Source organism: Equus przewalskii, chromosome 1, assembly GCF_037783145.1.
Source record: "Equus przewalskii isolate Varuska chromosome 1, EquPr2, whole genome shotgun sequence".
NCBI classification, from domain to species: domain Eukaryota; kingdom Metazoa; phylum Chordata; class Mammalia; order Perissodactyla; family Equidae; genus Equus; species Equus przewalskii.
In genome coordinates, this window is record NC_091831.1 from 77,874,638 (window position 1) to 77,898,674 (window position 24,037).

Below are 24,037 nucleotides of genomic sequence, written 5' to 3' on the forward strand. Positions count from 1 at the left end.
CCACTTAACCTTTCCTGGATTTTAAGACCCTATTCAAATGGTCTGGTTGCCTTTAACTTTCAAAACACAGAAAAACTCATCTCTCCTGCCTCTAAAATTCATGCTACGCACATCATCTGTGTGAGTTCCTAGATCCCTAACATACACCTCCTGGTGTCATTATTTTTACGAGGACATACTTTATCTCCCCACAAGGTTGTCCCTTCTTAGGAGGAATCTCTGTGTCTCTTAGTTCTTTGTATCTGTCACAGCAATCAGCACAAGTCTTTCACATGATATATGTACAGTAAACATCTTTGATTGTTTGGTTAATAAATAATCACAAAGATCACACTTTCCCCAGATGGCAGTGTGTTATTTAGTGGGAAATATTTTTAGAACCATTGTCAACCACCCTGTGCTTTTGCAGTAAATATCTGTTATTGCTTCCAGTGTGAGGAAACTGCTTCTGAGCAAAAGGACTTGCCCAACGGGCATTAGACAGGGAATGATTTTAGGGGTAATTTTGTTCTATTGGATTCTAGGAGTTTCCATATATAAAGAATTACTTTTCAGGTTCTTTTAACCCAATGGAAGGCAAAGATCCTCTATTAGATTTTTCATTTTGAATGTCTTCCCTGCCCATCATCTTTAAAAAGTCAAAACAAAACACCCTCTTATATATTCTAGAAGGAGCAAAAACGTGGCCATGACCTTATCCCTGGCATGACTGATTGGTCTAGGGGTAGAACTTGACCCAAAGCCAGTCAAACCGATGACTGTCTACCAATCAGAGTCACTGCAGTTATTTGAAAACCCAGTGGGGATTTTCAGGCAGTGCATTGGGACTGAAAGGGATCAGGTGCAAGATGAGGAAACTGCTTGGGTGAAAAATAAGAAAGGAAAGGATAGCAGCAAGGGCAAGCTTCAGTGAAGTGACAGAAGTGGGAGTAGATTGTGCAGATTGAGAAGTACATAAGAGGTGAGAAAGCAAAAATGGCACATGAAGATAAGGCTTCCAAAAAGTTTGACTGTGTAAAGGGAACAGAAAGAACCAAAGTGAGAGGAACTTTTGACGTGTGATCTATTATTTTAAGATGAGAGAGACTTTAACATAAAAACATTGGAAAAAATCAAGTAAGGAAATGGAGCAGAGAGAAAACCAGGAGAGAGTGGTGACCTGTAAGACAAAGGAAGAGAGAGATTAACCAAGAAAATAGTCAAGAGTTTTGGATGCTGCAGGAGGACACAGAAGGGGAAGGGGGAGAGGTGACCATCGAGAAGCTATTGGAAACCTTATCTAGTGCCACTTTAGAGGGCCCAAGAGTGATTGCAGTTGAGGAGAAAGAGGTGGAGAAGACCACAAGCTGTGTGTGTGAGGACATGGTGTGTGTTTATGATGGGAGAGACTTGAGCATGACTGTGTGTTTCAGGGAAAGAGCCTGTGGAGAAATTAGATTCAAAGCAAGAAAAGAAAGAGGAAGATGGCTGACAAAGTATGGTCCCAGAGGAAGTAGGCATGACTGCAATCAATAGCACAGAAGTGGTAGATAAAGGAAAGAAGAAAAGTGAGCAGTTGGACTGTTCATTCATTCATTTCTTTCTTCATTTAACAAATAGAGATTGAACACCCGCCATGTAACAAGAATTGTGCTGGGCTCAGAGAATAGAATAAGGAGCAAATTGATTATGTTTCTTGTCTTAAAGCAACATATTCGAATGAGAGAGTCAAACACTAACGAAATATGAAGAGTGAGGTGCAGGGAGCTATGAGGCGTGTAACAGGGAGGTCTGTCTTAATGGGGGTCAGAAAGGCTTTCCTGAGTCTGTGCTGTTTGAGCTTAGCTGAAAGATGATAGGAATTAACTACTAAAAGAAAGAGGTGACCCCAGGGAGGGAGCTGGAACTGGTGGGAAAACAGGCTAGGAAGGCAGGAAGGGCCAGATAAGGCAGGAACTCATAGGGTAGATTAAGAATTCAGGTCTTTTCCCTAGGAATCCAAGGAAGGGTTTTCAGTGCAAGAATTTGCATTTCAAAATGGCCATCTTGCAGTGTGAAGAAAGGGTCTGAGTGGAGCAGGAGCGGGTGCTGACAGAACCACTGGGTGGGACGAACATCCCAGGAGGAGAATGACGGCAGCTTACCCCAATGCAATAAGGGCAGGGATCTCTGTCTTTTCTGTCCCTAGCTGTAGCCTCAGCACCTAGAACCAAACCTGGCACATACTGGGAGCTCAATTAGTGGTCCTGGAAATGAAAATTAATGAATGAATGAAAGAATAAATATGAGCAGAAGGGCATAGACTTAGAGGTCTCCAGGATTAGGGCCTGGACTGAGTGGGTGTGTGGGTATAGGTAGTAAGAAAAGCATCAGGTTTCTGGCTTTTGTATCAGTTTCTGTGTTGGTGGTGTCATTAATTGATATCAGGAACACTGGGGGAGGATCAGTTTGTAGGGGAAGCTCACGATTTCAGTTTAGGACAAGCTGACTTTGAGGTTCTTTTCCGATGTCCAAGAGAACACGTCCCACTAGGCAGTTGCATACAGGCCAGCAGCTCAGAGAATTCTTGGTGGAGATCTAATTTAAAATGGTAGGTGATCTAATTTAATATTCAGGTATGGAGCACTTCTTGATAATGACCCAGGTTTGGCGTTACCACGGATGTGAGTGACTGAAGTTTCGTAAAAGTATAAGATTATTGGAGTAAAAAAGGTCAAGAACGTATGGATGTTGTTGCTGGATGAGACACCCACAGGGACGTTAAATATTTCCCAGGAAGGTGATGGGAGTTGAAGTGTGAGAGACAGAATAAGCCAAGTGCCAAAGTCCTCAGGGACCTGATGAGTGATAGAAGGGACAAAGGAAACAGGCTGAGAAGTGGTCCCCAAGCCCTGCAAAGATGCGGAGGTAAGAGAAGGGTACCAGACCAGGTTTTGGAAGACTCAGGTTCCAACTTCCACTAGCTATGCAACTTGTTCTAGTCACTTAACGTCCTCAAGCCTCTTTTTCTTCATGTGCTTAACAAAAAAAGAGCAAAGAGGAGTGATAATAACCCATCTCGGGTCTATATCTATAGTGAGAATCAAGGAAAATAATTTTAACATACATATATAATTGAGCACTGTCAAAAATAAGGCATGGCCACAATCAGTTTTCACAGATGGGTTTTAATAAAAACCCCAAATACTCAGAAGATAAAAGACACATTGTGAGTTGTGGGTTGGGTTATCCAAAATCTCTCCCTGAGGGAAGTCACTCTTGAGCTAGGACTTGATACAGCACATGGTCAATATGTTCCTGTGTTAAAAAAACTTAAGAAAATATTTGAGGTAAGAATTGGCAAGTAACGAATTGACCCTAAAATAAAAATGTAATTGAAGGCAGAGTTTGGGTAAACAAACAAAGTAAAAATAAAACCTGTAGATCAGCTATTGCTTTTCTCTATGACCAAACATGTGCCTATATTCTTTAAAATACAGAAAATGTTTGGCTATTCTTTTCGGTACACAGCAGAGGGGAAATCTGTTTCAGGAAAGGAGGATATAAAAGTAATTATCAGCCTGTCAAAGTAATAGGAAGGGAGTTTGTGGCACATATGTGTGCACCACAGACTTAGCAGATAGATAACATCCAGAGCTAACACACTGTGCAATGCCCCGCCCACAGGTTTCTTCTTGTGACCGAGCTGTTCCTGCAGAATGCAAAATTAGGATAGTCATGGTACATTTTCGTCCCCGCAAGAATTCAGTTTTGCTCAGGTATTTTGTATGCTTGTCCTGTTCTTGCTTTTAAAGCAAACTCTGTGTTCGTTGTCACTCCCCAGTGACTTGTGGCCACCTACAGTGCTGCCTCAGCAGCCTAGAGCAGAAGGGTACACAGGATTCCGCAAGAGTTCTGTCCCCTGGTTATACAATTACAGACTAATCTAGGTACTGCTGTAAAGGGGACTTTGCAGATAGAATCAAGTTTACTAATCAGCTGACCTTATAGCAGGGAGATTAACCTGGATTATCCAGCAGGGCCCAATGTAATCACATGAACCCTTAAAATCAGAAGAGGAAGGCTGAAGAGTCACTCAGAGAGGGAGATGACAAGAAAAAGGGGAGGTCAGAGAGATTTGAAGCATGAGAGGGACTCGACCCCCTGTTGCTAGCTTTGAAGAGGGCCATGGGCTAGCAAATGTAGGTGCTTCTAGAAGCTGAGGACAACTCCTGAGCCAACCGCCAGCTGGGTAATGGGGACCTCAATCCTACAACCACAGGAAGTGGGTTCTGCTGACAATCCGATTGAGTCTGGAAGTGGTTTCTTTCTCAGCACCTCCAGTAAGGGGCACACCCCTGCTAACGTCTCAATTTCAGCCCTGTGGGACCAAGCAAAGGAAGCTGATCCATGTTGTACCTCGATTTCTGATCCTCAGAAATCATGAGATGATAACTCTGTGTTGTTTAAGATGCTGAGTTTGTGGTAGTTTGTTACGGCAGTGATAGAAAACTAGTACAAGTGGGAAGTGTATTGGACAGAGAGGTGAAATTTCTGAATTCCAATGCCAGGCCCTGGCACAGAGCAGCTGTGTGATGTTTAATAAATTACATGACCCCTCTGAATCTGATTCCTAAGAAGAAAACAAGGAAAACCTTAATGCCAACTCACAGGATTTGGGGGGTGTATGTGTTAAGGGGATGGTGTTTGTCTGTAAGTCTTAAGGAAGATAATGTGGAAAGTGCTTTGTGAACTAGAAGTGCTAGTTACTACTAAGGAAAAATTTGTTAGCTCTATCCTTCTGTAATTATTTAACAATGATCAAGGAGGAGAGAAGTCCCTTCATTTCTGATCCTTCCTGCCTCTGTAAACCTTTTTTGTGCAGGGACTTCTGGCGTAAGGAATGTCTGGACTGCAACCAGATGTATGCAGCTCAACACAGACATAGATCCTCATGAAAAAAACAACTATTTTAGACTTGCCAAGAACTTGTAAGCTTTAAGCATATGGTACGTTCTGTGAAGTCAGGAGGGAACCTAGGCTTATTGGCTGAACTCTAATTCTTAATTCAACTGTCCAGACAAATAGCAGGATTAAAATAAACTAATAATAATAACAATGACTATCACTTACTTCAAGATAAGCACTCGGCTAAGTGATTTATATTTTATTTCATTTAAAGCTCCAATAAGTCCATAAAGTGGGAGCAGTTATCCCCAGGGTAAAGAGGAAGAAACCGAGGCTTAGGGAAATTAAGTGATTTGCCTGACATCAAACAGCTCCCAAGTGACAGAACTGAGATTAAGAAGTTTGTTCAACACAAGGCCTTCTATTTGTCTACAATTTCATCCCATCCCTTATATCAATAATTGCAGAAATCTGTAAATATGATTATACTTTCAAAATGTTAACAGATTCAAGTCTTTAGCAGAAGTTTTATAATATAAAATATTTACATTTCTGTGAATTAGTGACTTTATATGTTTCTATTTCTTACTACTTCTAGTTCATATACATATATGAAACCTCATTTTAAAACTGTGTTTATAGTCACACACATGGGTTTTTTCCCTTAGTGTCTCTTTCTTCCACATGTCCTTTTTAATTCTTTTCCAATATTTCTTTCTTTCCTCTTTCTTTCTACATCATCTTTCTGTTTTACAGGCCACAGTATGAAGCTAAAGTAAATGCTTATTGATTGTGTTCATCGAAAGGAGTTTTTGCTTTCTATTCTTTGTTTTTAAATTGCTTTAAAATGTTGCTAAATTACTTTCACATTTTGTGGTTTTGTAGGCCTCTGCCTGCTTTTATGTTACGTCTTCATTTTGATTTTACTTAAAGTCTCTAGTGGGCAGAGAAAGTACCTTTTCTATCTTTGTATCTTTTCACAAGGCCTAACACAGAGCTTTTAACAAAATAAAATAATTAAGCAACTCTTCCTCTTCCGCGATAGAATATATGACTGTTCTAAGGATTGTGCTCTTATTGCACAGTTGCTAAGTTTGAGTCAGGTAAGTGATTGGATATGTCTGTTTGGCTGGGGCTGTTCCACTTTGGAACAACTGTTCATGAAGGAGAGGTAGCCCAGGAGATGTTCTGAGTAGCTTATGATGTGCGGCCATTGAGGATGCTTGTCTCAGTGAGAGCTGTACAATGTCTTTGAATCAGATCGTGACTGGTAATGTTCCAAAATTTCAAACCAATGGGCTAAGAATGAAATAAAAGTACCTCTCAGTGTTCTAGAAGTTCCCACCTGTTAAAGGACTTGTTCACCATTGAGTACAGCCTAGTATGGAAATAGACATAGTCTGAGACTTCATCATCCTAGGCTTTGGTCCTAATTCTGCTATTGACTCAGGTCACTAAATACCTGATAAAGTCACCTAACTTCTGTGTCTTGATTTTTCTCACACAAAATGAAGAAATCTAAGGTTCCTTCATACCCTGTTATTCATATTCTCAGAGTGTCTACAATCTCTCTCCTCAGCTCTTCAACCTCCACCTTAGTTATTTTCTTTATGGGAACTTGTGAAAAGAAAGAAGAGAGACTTCTGAGCTCTGTCTTGCGTCATCTTTCTCTTTTACTTACCCATTAAATGACTCACAAAGATGTAGTGGGTCTCTTCTACTTCTAGCCATGATGGAGTACCTGATACCAGACTAGTAACTGATACCTTCCAACATAAACGACTGTAAAACTGGACAAAAATATGAGGCAGCTGTTTTCAGGCAGTGGACACAGGCAGCACAGGATTATGATTCCCGAGAAAAAGGAAACTCTGCAAAATTACAACAGTCCCACTGAACTGAGGAGTTAAAGATTAGAGTTCAGGGAAGCTGAAATAGCAGAAATTGGAGAAGAACCTGTGGGGTGTACTTTGTGAACCTGAGAGCTGGCCTCTAGTGAGATTACCCACATCTTTCCACATAGCAGCCATTACAGAGTTAAAAGTGTACCAGAGATACTTTAGGTAGAGCAGTGCTGGAGAAGAACCATGCTGGAGGATGTTGAAGTTCCAGTATAGCTAAAGAAACATCTTGTTGGTGACCTTGGTACATGATTGAAGCACCAGAAAGACCGAGCCTTAGGAGTAAGGACCATGCCCTAGAGTAAGACCTATTTTAGACTAGCCCAAAGAAGCTTCAAACTAACTCTGAAAAGAGCCATGGGATGTACAGAGTTTGGAGATTGAGTCCTGCCAAATAAAGAGGGTCTTGGAAATGCCTCAGGCTTTTTATAGATCTGGGCTAATGAAGCAGACAACTCAGTCCACACAAGTTTGAGGTGATGGGCCAGTAATTGAACTGTCTGCTAAAACAAGATTCAACACTCAAGAGAAGGATAACAGAATCCAGAGTCCTCTACAACATATTATTTAAAATATCCAATATTCAACCAAAATTTACAAGACATAAAAACATATAGGTAAATGTGAGCCATAATTATGAAGAAAGCAGTCAATAGAAACTAAACCCAGGATGCCCCAGATATTTGACTTGCCGAAAATGATTTTAAAGTAGCTATTATAAAAATATTAAGAGAATTAAATGAACATAGGATCTTAATTAGTGAACAGATAGGAAATATCAACAGACAAATGGAAAGTATTAAAATGAAACAAGTGGAAATTCTATAACTAAAAATGCAATAAGTGAAATAAAAAATTCACTGGATATTCGTATTTGAAATGGCAGAAGAAAGAATCAGTGAAATTGAGCATAGAAATTGTGTGATATCAAGAACAGAGAGAAAAAAAACTGAAGAAAAATAAATAGAAGCTTAGGTTTCTGTGGGTCAATTTTAAACAGTTGAACATACAGTCATGCACTGCATAATGATGTTTTGGTCAGTGATGGACTGCATATATGATGGTGGTCCCATATGATTAGTACCATATAGCCAAAGTGTATAGTAAGCTATACCATCTAGGTTTGTATGAATACTCTCTGCAATGTTCACACAACAACGAAATCACCTAATGATGCATTTCTCAGAACATAACCCCGTCATTAAGTGACACATGACTGTATATGTGTTTGGAATCCAGGACGGAAAAGAGAGAGGAAGAATGGGGAAGAAAAATATCAGAAAAAATATTGGCTAAAACTTTACAAATTTGATGAAAAATACTGCCTAACAAATTCAAAAAGCTCCGGGAACTCCAGGAAATACAAACACAAAGAGGACCACACCTAGGCACATCATAAATTGCTAAAGAGAACAGATAAAGATAAAATCTTGAAAGCAGCCAGGGATAAAATACATTATTCACAGGGATCAACAAGGGAGGCCAGAGACAATGCAACAATACTTTCAAAATGTTGCAAGTTAATAAAAAATCTGTCAACCCAGAATTCTATATCCAGTGAAAATATCCCTTAAAAAGGGAGTAAAAATAGAAGACATTTCCAGGTAAGTGATAGCTGAAAGACTTGGTCAACAGTAGAGTGGTTTTCCAGAAATGCTAAATGATATCCTGTAGGCTGAAGAGAATCTCATCAGATACTCAGATCTACTGGAAGAAAGGAATAGAGAAGAAAATGTGATATAAGTAGGTAAACGTAAGAGAGTATGTTTTCTTTCCTCTTGTAGTTTACTGAAAATAAAACTTTTTAAAACACAATTAATCCCACTGTAAGACGTGGTTTATAATGTGCCTAAAAGTTAGATATAACAAAAATCATACAATGAATGAGGGGCAGGTTAATGTAATCCTACTCTTGTAAGGATATTACAGAGTGAAACCAAAATGAGAATTAGGAAGTGGGAAGAGGAAAGTATTGGATAGGAAGGAAGAAGGAAGAAGATTGAAGTAGGAAGTACAAAATGTCAGGTCTTAAGTATATAGATGTAGCCACCCGGTGGTCTAGTGGTTGATTCTGGGCTCTCACCTCTGCAGCCCGGATTCATTCCCGGTCAGGGAACCACACCACCCATCTGTTGTCTGTTGGTTATCACACTGTGGCAGCTACATGTTGCAGTGATGCTGAAAGCTATGCCACCAGTATTTCAAATACCAGCAGGGTCACCCATGGTGGACAGGTTTCAGCGGAGCTTCCAGACAAGACAGACTAGGAAGAAGGACCTGGCCGCCCACTTCTGAAAAAATTGGCCACAGAAACCCTATAAACAGCAGTGGAGCATTGTCTGATATAGCACCAGAAGGTGAGATGATGGCAGAAAAAGACCAGGCAGGGTTCTGCTCCACTGTTGACAGGGTCGCTAGGAGTCGAAACTCACTGAATGGCACTAACAACAAAAGTACATGGTGTGAAGAGGAACAAAATTAATTTAAAAACGAAGCTTGAAACATATAAACCACTACTACAATTCAATATCAGAAGACAGTCCAATAAAATAGTGCTTTAAAGTTTGTAGATCATTTCCATATAAATCATTCATTAGATACATTAGAGTAATTTCATCAGAATTTCATTACAATAACTGTGGAAGTAGGCAAGGCATTAGTATCCAATTTTTACAGATGATTACAAATTAAGAATTTGGGAACTACTTTTCAAGGGCATCTTGGTTCAATGCTCTTTCAGTGTCGTAGAAGTGCCAGTCCTTTGAACTGCGGTCACAGAGCACACTCTTAAGACTATTCTGAGACATGCCTGCAAAATGATTATGGCGCACGTGGCGATATATTCAAAAATGAAACCTAAGGGCTTGGTAATAATAGCTTCCTGTCACTATTACTTTGTCGTCTTTCAAGGACGTTTAAATCACTGAGAAGAGTATTTATTCTTTGCTGAAAACCACATAAAGGCAGATGAAAGTGACAGATAATCAATAATGAGAATGATTAATACTGGTGGCTACATTTGAAGCAAGGAGGGCATGTTTGATGTCTAAGACAACAGTAGAGTCATTGCTGAAAACAAGAGTTGATGGACCTCCGTTAATGGTTCTAAGATTTTTATCATTCTAAGAGACTAACTGCCTTTACAATGCAGATTCTAAGATGGCAGAAACCTCCCTGAATGAGCGACTCTTAGAATGACTTTGCCACTTAAGTGTTGGGAGATCAGAGAGGGCAGGTTTTTATAGTGGTTTCAATCTTATCCAAACAAACGTGGCCAGAATTATCGGAAGTAAAAATGCCCAAAGTGTCCATGGCTTTAAGTGAAACAGATAAAGATGAGGGCTTTGGCATATAAATCGTTATAAACTAGTAAAATGACACCAAATCTTTACTTGGGCTTTACAGTAAGTATTTTATACTTTCAAATATCAGTTGAATCATACAAAATTGCTGTTTTTGTAAGCAAAATGGTCAAATGTAAGCCATTTCACGTGGTTCAAAGTAATATTTATATCAAATACAAGATATTTAGAATCTGCGCTGTGATACACACTTCTCTGCGGGAGCCTTAAAAAATAAAAGCTCCAGTTTTCCTTCTTGGTCAGTCTTTTCTTCTTTCTTTGAAACAGGTAACCCAACTACTCCATCAGGCCCAATGTTCCCCCAGAATCTGCATTTCAGCTGCTGATTCTTTGGGCCGACACTCCTATCCCCACGCAGATCATGCTCTTCGAGTCATTTCCAAGAGGAAAGAGACTGGAAGCTGTCACAAAAAACCTAAAAACCCTCAAGTTTTATAATTAATTAATCATATTAACTATCATTAATTAATACCTTATTGCTCTACATTAATCACCCATAATGATTTAAGTGGTAAATAAACATTAAAAGTTATGTCCTCTTCTTTCATTGCTTTTCCTAGAGTTAAAGGTGAACAAGAATAAGGTATTCTCTTTTTTCCCCCCAGCTTTATATTATACCTACTTTGGGGAATTTCTTTTACGCAATTTGAGTTGCTATGAATATATCCCATGGTCAGCTAGACCATGTAAGGAAAAATGATAGTATGTGAGTTACGCACCAGGAGACTAAGGAAATATTGCCATGGAAACTTTGATGCTGAATTTATAAGTATACATTTTTTATTTGTGAAATTATAGTGGCAAAACCTTTTGTACGTAAAGTTGGACCCCTTCGTCAGAAGCAAGGAATTATCTTCCCATTTCACTAATCAACTGCATTGAATATTAGTCTAAACTGTCAGTGAGACTCATCATTTTTTCCACGCCAGCTCAACCAAACTAGGCATTTTCCAATCAAGGCATCGTTGAAAATACTTAAATTCACGTTGTTAAGTGTATTGGCTTCACTTACAAGAGGTTTTCCAGGAGAGTCAGTTAAAAGTAGTGGAGGCTTGTTTGCATTATTGGTTCAGTGTAATAATTTAGAGCTGTCATGCTGTTTTTAATTGCTAAATGAAGAGACAAATAGCAATCATCCTTCCATATACATTTCTCTACAAAGTTAGCAGCGGTAATTCGTATAAAAACATGAATGTTTGGCCAACCACCATCACCTCAATGTGCGTTCACAGTATTTTCTGTAGTGGTTATACTGACCCATCCTCCTTCACCTCAGAATGATGGACGTCTAAGATTTCTAGCAGGTTTTGGCGTTCAGTTTTTAACAATGAATTAGGCATCTTCTCTAAAAGAAGTAAATGGTGACGGGGAGAAATGAGGAGAGGAGGTCTGAAACAAAGATCTTTTTGGCCCCATGTTCTGATAAACAAACCCAACTAATGCAGACTCTCACATGGGTCATGCTTTACGACCAGCCTATTGACAGAGATTTCATCTCTGGCAGGAGAAACTTAAATACAATGCATTGTAAGAGTGGTATCATTTTTCCCACATGCTTTAAAATTATTAACGAAGAACAGAAATACGACTAATAGAACTTGTAGTTTTTTTATATAAGATAATTATATATATAAAGAGATAATGAGTCCTTCTATATAACTTATGTAAGATATATATGTCTACCTACAGATATATGTGTATGTGTGTGTGTACTTTAGTTACACTGACAGAGGGCAGATTACTTTCTAAATATTGTATTCTAACCAACCAAAACCTATTGCATTGAAGTGCATCTGGCCCAAATATGATTTTAATTCATTCTGCAATAATGGCTATGTCACTATTATCTGTAAACTACTGTTTGAATTTGTCAAGTGGACAGAAATTTTTAAATGAGTGTTATTTAGGACCTGGACTTAGATAACCCACGAGTATCATATTTAAAAATTCTGCCTTGGAAGTTCTATAGAAATACAAAAAGTGAATAAACTTGAAATGACAATTAGATCACTACCAACTGAGTTGAGTTTCAATCAGGCATTTTATTGAACTCAAACTAATTTTTATTACTGTCCTCTTGCTGTCCATTTCAACTAGATTAAATAGTCTTTTGACTCCTATATAAATTTGAATTAAAGATATAGTCATAGCAGCTAAGAAGCATATTAATATCTGTTTAATTTTCACTTTTGGCCTGTATTCTGCTCCCCTCCCCAATGGTTCCTCAAGCAAGCATCTAAAAACAGGCACATGAACACAGAACAGATTAAAAAGTTAAAAACAATATTTCAACTAGATCAAAGAACAGACTAGAGAAGTGATAAACATGGTCATTATGGTCATTAGCCTTATGACAAGGGAGCCAAAGTAATCGAATGGGAAAGGAAAATCTTTTAAACAAATGTTACTGGAATATCTGGATGTCTGTGTTTTAAAAAATGAACCTCAATTCCTATCTCTCAACAAAGGTTGATTTGAGATAGATCATGTGCCTAAATATAAAAGCTAAAATCATAAAGCATTTAAAGACAAAAACAGGAAAATCTCTTCATTACTTGGTGAAATGTTTAATTTTACTTCCCTAGATCACAGTACCCAGGTATTTGGCCAAGCACTAGTCTAGAAGTTTGTAAGGATAGTTTTTAGATGGGATTAACATTTAAATTGATAGACTTGGAGTAAAGCAGATTACCCTCCATAATGTGGTATCAGTTGAAGCCTTAACAGAAAAAAGACTGAGGACGCCAGAGAAATAGGGGATCTGCCAGCAGATGGCCTTCAGTCTTAAACTGCTACATCGCCTCTTTTCTGGGTCTCCAGCCTGTCAGCTTGCCCTGTAGATTTTGGATTTGCCAGCCCCCACAAATGTGTGAATCACTTCCTTGAAATCTATCTATCTATCTATCTATCTACTTATCATATATATTTGTATATGTGTGTGTATTAATATTCTATCAATACTCTGATATTGAGCATTTTTCACGTACTTCTTGGCTATTTGTATATCTTCTTGAAGTGTCTGCTAAAATCATGTGACCATTTTTACTGAGTTATTTGTCTTTTGATTATTGATTTGTAGCATATCTTGCCTGGGAGTTTTTGGGTCTGTTTGGTACCAGTTAGTATGGTATGCCCTATTGAGCAGGGTTCTAGTAAGATCCCTCACACCAAGCCCACTTATGTTTGGAACCACACTTGTGTTGAGGAGCAAACAATCTGGGCCAGCAGGGACATTGCACAATATCAAACTAACGCAAATGAAGAAATATTTACCTGAAAGAGCTTCCTGGATTCCTCCTTCAGGCCACCATGCCCAACCTTGTTGCACTTTAAAAAGTGTTGATAATCTCCTGATCATGGAATTAATCCAGACTTATTTCTGAATGCACCTAGATGTACCCAATGACACCAGCATACTTATCTAAAAGAATTGTCAATGTATATGGCCAGGTGATGTCTTTTGAGACTCCTATTCAAATATAATTTTTAGATTATATTTTTCCTTATAGGGGAAAATTTATCTCTATATGAGACCATTATAAAAGGTGTGACGTACATGTAATGAGAATAACAGAAGGAGAAGAAAAAAGAGAAAGGAGCAGAAAAATATTTGAAAAAATAATGACTGAGAATTTTCCAAAATTAAAGATAGACACCAAACCACAGATCCAGGAAGCTCAGACAACAAGAAAAAAGATAAACCAGAGGAAATCTACACCTAGGAATATTATATTTAAGTTTCAGAAAACCAAAGACAAAGAGGAAAATATTGAAAGAGGCCAGAGAAAAAGGATACCTTATCTGTAGAGAACGAAGTAAAATATTCGAAGTGTCAAAGGAAGAAATCACCAAACTGGAATTCTGTATCCAGAAAAGTTATCCTTGAAAAGTGAACGAGAAATAAAAACTTCTCAGACAAACAAAAACTTTGGGAATTTGTCACCATTAGACCTGCCACGCAACAAATGTTAAAAAAAGTTCTTCAGAGAGAAGGAAAATGATATGGGAGAAATACAGATCTACATAAAGAAAGGAAAAATTTTAGAGAAGGAATAAATGAGGGTGAAAGAAAGTCTTTTATTTTTCTTATTCGTAATTGACCTAATAGATAACTCTTCTAAATAATAACAACAATGTATTAGGATAAGGGAAATGAATGACAGCAATGTTATAGGAGAAGGGAAGGAGGGACTGGATGCTCGTGAGGTGCCTGCATGACCCATGAAGTAGTATAGTTATTGAAAGTGGACTTGAAGAAGTTGTAAATGTACACTGCAAACTCTAGGACAACTACAAAAATGAATTTGTGAAAGGAGTATAATTGATATGCTAAGAAAGGAGAGAAAATGGAATTACATAAGATGCTCAATTAAAACCAGAGAATGCAAAACAAGCATCGAAGACAAAAAAAGAAACAAAGAAAGGACAACAAATAGAAAATAGTTACAAATATAGTAAATATTAATGCAGCTAGATTAGTAATCACTTTAAATTTGAATGATTTAAAGAGGAAGATTCTTTGATTGTAATGTTATAATGTTGATTTCTGCTACAGTTATTGATATAGTTGCTTTCTGTTTCTTGAAATAATTTTGATAAATATATACCCTTTAAAAATTGTGCATTTAATCTAAGTTTTCAAAGTCACCAATAGTACTCTTTTACAATTTTTTAAAATTCTCTTTTCTGTCTTTATTTATGACTGTCCTCTCATTCCTAACATATTTTTTTTTGCCTTTGCTTTACATTTTTGATCAGGTTAGACTAAATTTGTCTCTTTCATTGAAATATCCAAAGAACCAGTTTTTGGTTATGTCGGTCAAATTTACTGACATTTTATGGGAGTTTTAGTCCAGTTTTCTTATTTTGGGTTGCTATTTTTTTCTTTTCTTCTTTATGCCAAATTACTTGAGTTTAATTTGTTCTTTTTTAGTTTTTGAGTGAAAGGTTAGTTCATTTATTTTCGATTTTTATTTTCTTTTCTAAAAAGTATTTCTTTTTTTAAATGACAAAAGTTATGTGCATATTGTTAGTAATTACGTGAGCCATTTCAATCTGCAGATTCAAGTCTTCTGCTTAAAAACGTCTTCCATTACTTAACATATTATGTCTTTCCCACCTATAATTTGTTTTCCTTGTGAATCTCCTATTATTTACCCAGTATGTCTTCCGGATATGCCCTCCAGCTATCTGAACTTATGGCTCGTGATTTCCATGACTTTTTAATTTTTTCTTCTGTTAAGAGATAATCCTTCTCCTTGATCTTTCAGATCACTAATTCCATCCTTAATGAGTTCTTTCTTTCCAGTTTGTCTATTAAATTTTCAAATTCAAAATTCATATATTTATTTCCGGAAAGTCTTTTTGTATGTGCTAATTGTATCTTCTCGGGAGTTGTCATTGCTTTTTGTTAAATGCTTTTTTTTTTTTTTTAAAGATTTTATTTTTTCCTTTTTCTCCCCAAAGCCCCCCGGTACATAGTTGTGTATTCTTCGTTGTGGGTTCTTCTAGTTGTGGCATGTGGGACGCTGCCTCAGCGTGGTCTGAGGAGCAGTGCCATGTCCGCGCCCAGGACTCGAGCCGACGAAACACTGGGCCGCCTGCAGCGGAGCGCGCGAACTTAACCACTCGGCCACGGGGCCAGCCCCTTGTTAGATGCTTTTTAACTCTATCATCACTTCCGCCTCAATGGGTGCAACCTGTTCCACCTGTTTAGACGGATGCTCCTCCCTCAGGGCACGGATTCTCCCTAAATAAGTTATTTTTCTTTTCTTTTTCTCTTCTCTCTTCTCTTTCTTTTGTCTACCCACTTCTTTTTGGTTGTCCCAGCCTCAGTATTGATTATGTTGTTAGAGTGGATGAAGCAGTGGAGAAAACATAGCAGGAGGCACACCACTCTTGTTTTCAGCCGTGAAAAATATTATCCCTCTGCTGATACATCGTCTCCCCAGGCCGGGAGCACATGGGCAGCACAGTAACAACTGCAGCGACCAGGAGCAACTCAGGGCACCAGGATCGCAGGATTAGGAAAGTCCTCCTAAGACCAAATAGGGCACGCAGAGCAGGGACCCATCTTCCTTTTCTACGGGGATTTTCAGACTTCTGATGACCTAATCCCCTCAGAGGACTGTGATATCCCAGTTTTTCCTCTGGGTCCTGACCGAGAACACATAAAAATAAGGTCCTGAACCTTTGCAATTTCTCAGAAATTCTAGGAGAATCCATAGTATTAGATGCATCTCCCAGGCTCTGTTTGCTAGTCCTGATTGTTTTACTATAAGAGAAAGACAGCGAGAGAGCAAGCGAGCGAGAGAGCACATCTGAGTCAGATTGAGCTCAAACTGCTCTCTTCTCAGAATTTCCCCTGCAAGTATTGCTTTGGCTGTCTCACAGCTCTCACTCTTGTAATGCTGTGCTTTTCAATTATTTTGAAGTAGTTGTGAATTTCCAGGTTGAGGCATGTGTATGTATTTTTCTTGGGGGAAAGAACTAGCATTTTATTGATAATTCCTCATGTTCTTGATCTTGATTAATGAATATGGGTCAAGTGTTTTCTGCCTTATGGAACATGTTCAATTTTTGAGACTGTTCCATGGTGTTTGAATAGAAAGTATATTCTGCATTTATTGAATATCAAGTTCTTTTTATGAAGATCGTTTGTTATTTTTGTTATTTAAATCTTCCATATTGTAATATACATTGTTTACTTCATTTGGTGTTCTGAGAAATGTATGATAAAATTTCTTACTATGACTGTGTATTTGTAATTTCGCTTTCTTTGTATCTGATTTCTATACAGATCAAGTTACTTTGTTATGCTCATTCATGCTTATGATTCTCGTTTCTCCAAGGCAGAGACGTCCTTTTATATAGTCGAAACTGCTAACATATTTAAGTTCTATGAACATAGGGATTTTCCTTTTCCTCTTCCTCCTCTTCCTTTTTCTTTTTTCATTGCTGTATCCTCAATGGCCAGGATAGTACCTGGCATACAGTAATCATTTGCTCCATAAATGGAAGAATTCCATTCTAAAACCATGACCAGATCTGGTGCTCTGTCCCTAACTTATTTCCAGAAGTTGAATTCCAATAAATTTATGTATATTATTTTGATTTTAGAAATATTATCTACAGCTGGGCCAAGTAGTTTGCTAGAATAATGTCTCATTCTCTATGAGTCCAATGTCGTGATCCCAGAGCCACTTAAAGAAAAATGTTCATAACATCAACATAAAAGGGATTTTCTTTTTCAATATTCCATCAACTGCTTAATATCACGCCACATTTCAGTTTGCTTTCTGTTTGGATCAAGTGGTTTTTTCCTATGGTTTTTGTTTATCTTGGAGGTTTTTTTTTTCTAAATTTTTTTTTTTTTTAAAGATTGGTGCCTGAGCTAGCAACTGTTGCCAATCTTCTTCTTTTCCTGCTTTTTCTCCCCAAATCCCCCCAGTACATAAATGCATGTTTTAGTTGTGGGTCCTTCTAGTTGTGGCATGTGGGATGCTGCCTCAGCATGGCCTGATGAGCAATGCCGTGTCTGCACCCAGGACCTGAACTGGTGAAACCCTGGGCCACTGAAGTGGAGTGCAAGGACTTTAACCACTTGGCCACAGGGCCAGCCCTATCTGGAGTTTTGCTTTTGTTTTTTGCTGAGGAAGATTCACCCTGAACCAACATCTGTTGCCAATCTTCCTCTGTTTTGTATGTGAGCCACCATCACAGCATGGCCACTGATGAGTGGTGTAGGTCTGTGCCCAGGAACCAAACCCGGGCCGCTGAAGTGGAGAGGGCTGAACTTAACCACTAGGCCACCGGGGCTGGCCTATCTTGGAGTTTTTAATTGTCCTTCTCCTTTGCATTATACACCTTTATTATAAAAAGTTTTTCCATTTGTTCAATTATATTATATGTTGTTTTGGGGAGTAATGCTTTTCCTGGCAATCCTGCTTCTTGAGCTCTGTCCCTCCTACTCCAGACTGGGCTGGTTAACCTTTAGCTCCACAGCACAGCACTTACTCCAAGATTTCACGGGTCTCGGGGGGAGGCAACCACTCTTTCTGGTACTCCAGCTCTTCCACCTTCAGGGTTTATTCCCAAAGTGCTCTAGAGTACCTCTTCAAGTAGCTTCCAAAGAGAAGGGAGTGAATGGGAGATAAACTCAAATGTGTAAAAATATCATTAGTTCATAGTTGATAGTCTGGCTAAAATATTTTCTCTTACTACTTGTAAGGCAATTGCTCCATTTCTCCAGCACTCAGGGAAATTGATCAGAAATGTGATGTCAGGGCTCATTCCAGTTCCTTTTTTAGGTGACTTGTTTTCCTCTCGGAGAAGTTTTAAGATTTTTTTCTTTATCCTCCGTGTCAATACCTTTTAAAAAATTCATCTTGCTAGGCACCTACTAGGACTTTTCCATTTGAAGTAGGTCTTTTTTTCAGCTCTGGTAAAAAGGTTTCTGATTTCCATCATAATGTCCCCTTCCATTCTCTCTATTCTTCCTGGAAATCCTATTAGTCAAATACGGGATTTCCTGGTCTGGTCCTCCAGGCCTCTTATCTTTTTATTCAATATTTTCCCTCACTTTCCTTCTGGCTCTGTGTTTTGGGAGATTTCCTTGACTTCATTTTCCATTCTACTGAATTTTTAATTTCAAAATCATAGGCTAATGTCTAAAAACCCTTTATATTCTCTGATTGTTCGGTTTTCGTAGAAGTGGTATTGTTTAACGGCTGAAGTATCCTTTTGATTCTTGCCAAGTATCAGAACAAGCGCTTTCATTCAGTTACATTAGGTTCCCTGTATTATCCGTTTTCCCCACGGTGCATTTTTAATCCTTATTTTGGCCTCTCTCTGTCCTGCTGTGTTCTCTTCATATGCATCTGATGTCCCTTGTTTATCTACTCAAGTGAAAGGAAGAAAGACGGGGGCTAGCTCATGCGAGTTGTGTGAATAAGGCTCCCAGTCTGTCTCTCTCTTGTGGGGAAATATTGCCTGGGAACTCTATCTGGGCACAAAGACTTGTTGGTTGCTTCCTTTGAGGGCAAGAAGACAGAGTCAGCTATTGAAAATGCTAAAACATCAGGAGGAATTTACTTTGAGAACAAACGTCATCTACATTGGAAGCCTCCACTTTAACTCCTAATTTTGTTCAATCTCTTGGCAAGACTTGCTAATGGGGACTTTGAGGATGGAAAGCAAATCTCTTGTGCTCAGTCTCCCATTGCACTATAAAAGCTAATCGGCCATGACAAGGACTCTCACTGACGTAGTGACTTAAACAAGAAGAATTTACTTCTCCCTCACGTGATAGGCCAGTTCTGCTCCATGAACTCGTTCCAGGACATACGGTCCTTTCATCTTGTTTCTCCAAGCAGTGCTTCTCAAACTCTCATGCGCATAGGAATCACCTGGAGCTCTTGTTAACATGCAGATTCTGATTCCGTTGGTCTGTGGAGGGGCCTGGTGTCCTGCATTTCTAAGGAGCTGCAGATGCTGTAGATACTTGGAGCTGAGAAAGACACTTTTGAACAGCAAGACTCTAGTGTTGTTCGAATCCACACTGCTGAATTTGTGCTGAATTCCTGCTGAATTCTGTATTCCAGCACAAGAGAAAGGGGAAGGAGTGAGAAATGTGCACGTGCAGTGTTTTAAGGCGCAGACTGAAAGCGGCACTCTTCACTCTATTCCCTTGCCATTGGTGGACTCATAGTGATGCATGCGCTCCCAGGACCACGGGGAGATGGAAGTGCCCATAGGCCAGCAATCAATCTACTACTGCGGAGAAAGGGAAGACTGGATTTTTGTAGACAATTGGAAGTCTCCACTATCTAGTGAAACTGAACTGGAAGCTTTAAATTTTTCAAATTTTTAAAATAAATTGTTTTTATTAAATATTTCATAAGTAAGAAAGCACTTATGATATGTGTATAGGGTATAAAGAAAAACAATAGAATGGAAACTGATATACTCATCATCCAAGCATTACAAATGGAGCCATTACCGCTTCCTTTGAAGTCCCACCCTCACTTCTCACCCTAGAGTCAAGCCCCTCCCACATGCAAAATACATTCACGTGTTCCCAAGGTTTCCTAGGGACCCATCCCACTATTAGCTCATGGTCCAGAAAAATCATTAAAATCATCCAACTCAGGTGTGGATGAGGGTCCTGGGTGTAATCTATTCATAGATCTGTGAAACTAAAGAGGCAAGTTATCTGACCCCAACACACTAAAAATACAATGGGGGTACCAGCATAGGATAACAATTATAGACATTCCAGCTCAAACAGGGGTGAATGGAAGGTAAAAAGGAGTCAGTAGTCCATGAGGGTTCTGAAATAGAGAAAGATGATTGTTGGACTTTTTTCTTTTTTTTGGTGAGGAGGATTGTCCCTGAGCTAACATCTATGCCAATCCTCCTCTGTTTTGTATGTGGGACTCCGCCTCAGCATGGCTTGATGAGTGGTATGTAGGTTCACGCCCAGGATCCAAACCATGAAGCCTGGGCTGCCAAAGCAGAGTGCACAAACTTAACCACTACAACACCCAGCTGGCCCCCAGACTTTCCTTGATTAGGTTTCAAAGCCTGGGAATAATCCTTTGTAGCACTTGGCTCCACCCTCTAGGCTCTTGGCTCCACCCTGAGTCATCCTTCCATATTCACGAAATATAGCAGATGTTTACAGTTGAGTAGTTTTATCAGTCTGCTTCTCACCAGTACAATTTTGGGAGTCCAACATCCTTCTTTCATTTTTTATGTGTTCCCTCTGTCCCTTTTCATCCAAAATGGCAGTATTTCTGTTGAAACAAATTTCTCAAGAACTTTGTGGATCTTGCATTGCTTTCATGGAGATTTGCTCCATTAGACAAAATCCTCACCCACCTATGTTTTTGAAATAAGCCATTCTCTGTCTTTGGTTTCTGCTGAGATGGCTGAAGGACGCCCCTTAAGCTGCCTAGAGGATCTCTGCTTCGATGGAGAGGATCTGTGAAGCACACCCTTGATGTCTTGAAAGGGCCTTTTGTGTGATCTCTTGATGTTTCTGTGATTTTAGCAAAAGTTGTAGTGTCAGTCACATGCTCAGCTTTTTCTCCACGCCACACTTTTGGCAATCATTTCTGACGCTCAGCATCTACCATCTACCATGTGGAGAGGCAGAGAATTTTTAAAAATCTCCCCATCTTGCTTCTTTTTTTTGAACAGTTCTTTCCTCAATTTATCTCTCTCTTTTTGCATTTTATTATAGGTGGCAAAAAGACACCCGTAAGCACCTTCAAAACCTTGCTTTGAAGTTTCCTGAGCTATATATTCGAGTTCATCATTTACATGTTCTGCTTTCCACATAAATACAGGAGACAATTCTGCTAAGCTGTCTGCCTCTGTATGACAAGGTTTCCCTTCTATAGTGGATGGAAGAGAGGTGAAAAGAAGGGGATACGGGAATGGGTTCATAGCACCGGGGAGAAACTGACACTTTTGACTCTTAGAACTATATTGTTTCACATAGCTCCCCCCTGATAAAGAAATACTTAAAAACAATCAAGATGTGGGGGAAATCCACATACAAATAATTGCAAGTGAGCTTAACTTTATTACAAATCAATGAGATAACCACATTAAAGGGGATGGGGGAAAAACTAGCCTACATAACATTGGAAAAAGTATTTCGATTGGATTCTGTAAGGCTAAAGAAGGAAATAACTGTACATGAACACTGTACTCTAGCTAGTAAATCTGTTTCTCAAAGATGCATGGGTTAGTATTTCTATGACTACTTTATGTGCATGCAAAGATTGAATAAATAAATGAATATATTGTAAATAATGGAAGCCAAACTTTTTACTGTTGTAGAAAGAATTTACAATTGAGGAAAGGGGGAAGGCTTTGGAATTAGAGTTATCACTATAAACTCATGGTTTTAAATATATATATAAATAAACAGCTATAGAAATAGATATAGATGTGTGTGTATGCCTGAGTTACTACACAAATATGTATGTGTGTATATATATTTTTGCTACCTCCTCAGAGATAGTCTACGAGCTCTCCAATGGAAAGGAACACACTTATGACTCACATCTTCATTTCTAAATACCATTGCTCAACAAAAGGGATCAGGGATCCTTGAAGAAGTGGTTGATTCCAGGCCCGGAACAGTGAAGATACTAGAAGAGACTAGAATATTTTGTGATGCCAAAAAATGAGAAAAGACATGAAGGAGGATGGTGGCGTGGCAAAAGGCCACAGAAATCAAACTGGAGGATCAACCAATGGCCAAACTTGAAACAGTTTGAGCAACAAAATAAGTAAAAATAATATTAGGTTGCAACTCATTGAATAAAATGAACATATATGAATCTAACTGATATAAGTAAATACCTGAATAAATAGACAGAAGAGAAGAGACGTCTATACCTTACAGAAGAATTGCAGTTAATAAATGTAGAAAGAATGAGGGAAAAAGAAAATCACCATTAGGTAAATACTAAAGTAATAAATGTTTTAGGCAGTATCTTGATAAGGTTGCTCAGATTGGTGGGTGAAAGTTTGAAGAGAAACAGGATATTAAGATGGCTTCAAAGTTTCTTCCCCAAGATATTTATCAATTATGAAAGAAAAATAGTAACTCTCCAGTGGAGAAACCTGACAGACAGACACTCCCTTAACCAAGATGTCAAAGTTAACCTCACCAGTAATATGACATCATATTCTACCAAAGCACACAACATCGCTTCTGTGTTATTCTTGCCAAAAACTGAAGGAAAAAAAGAAGTGGCCTATGTACTTTGGAAACCAGTATTTTGGCTGGATGTTATAAGACTAAAGAAATGACTATACACAGATACTGTACTCTAGCAAATAACATCAATATAATCATGAAAAAACTTCAGAAAAATGCAAATTGAGAGGCATTTTACAAAACAACTGATCAGTACTCATCAAAAGTGTTATGGTCAGGAAAGACAAGGAAAGACTGAGGAAGTGTCATGGATTAGAGAGAACAAAGACATGACAACTCAATGCAGTGGGGGATCCTGGATTAGATGCTGAAAAGAAAAAGAAGATTAAGAAAAACTGGTGTAATTCACATGAGGTCTGTAGTTTCCTTAATAGTATTGTGACAATGTTGATGTCCTCATTTTGATCATTGTATTATGTCTTCGTCAGTTGTTAACGTTAGGGGAAGCTGGGTGAAGGGAATACATGAATTCTTTGTACTATTTTTGCAACTTTCTGAAGGTCTACATAATTTCAAAATAAAAGCTAAAAAAAATTAGCAAATGGAGCCCATAAAAATATAATAAGGATGATACATCATGACCAAATTTGGTCTAGTCTAGGAATGTACATCTGATTTAATGTATGAAAGTTAACAAGCAAAGCAATGGGCAGCAGGCATGCTGTCTATTTACTGCCTCTGCAGAGGATGTCCAAGAAAGAAAGCGCTAACCTAGTCACGTCCCTTTGCAAACTGGCTAATAACAGACCTCCTGGGAAACACGCTAATGGATTTACTATCAGGAGAGTCTTTGTTTGTAGAATGTTTTTAACAGTATGTACCTGACCTGTTCTGAGGATTTATTATAAATAAACCATGGATTAATGTATTCCTGTGGGCTGTTTTCTGGATAATATTATATAAACTATGTTCCTCTCTAAATATAAAATGGAAATGTTTTATGACCAAAGTCACCCTCGATTGTATAAGTGATGTTCCAAATGCATCACTCTCTAAAGGCCACAGGTTAGAATTGGGCCTATTGTGTCAAGAAAGAGCCAGGGAGTGGCCTTGATGGTTGTAAACTTATGCTTAACCTGTGCAAAGATTCAGCAAAAAATTTGTAATAAAATCTTTCAAAGTACCAGGATTACAAGGCAACTTCCTTAATATAATAAAGAATATCTATA

General features: G+C 38.5%; 1 long non-coding RNA gene across 1 annotated transcript in view; it reads left to right on the forward strand.

The window, feature by feature from the left end:
• LOC139082567 (uncharacterized) overlaps positions 1 to 24,037 on the forward strand; it is a 76,960-nt gene that overhangs the window by 383 nt on the left and 52,540 nt on the right. The gene's annotated exons all lie outside the window — the stretch shown is intronic.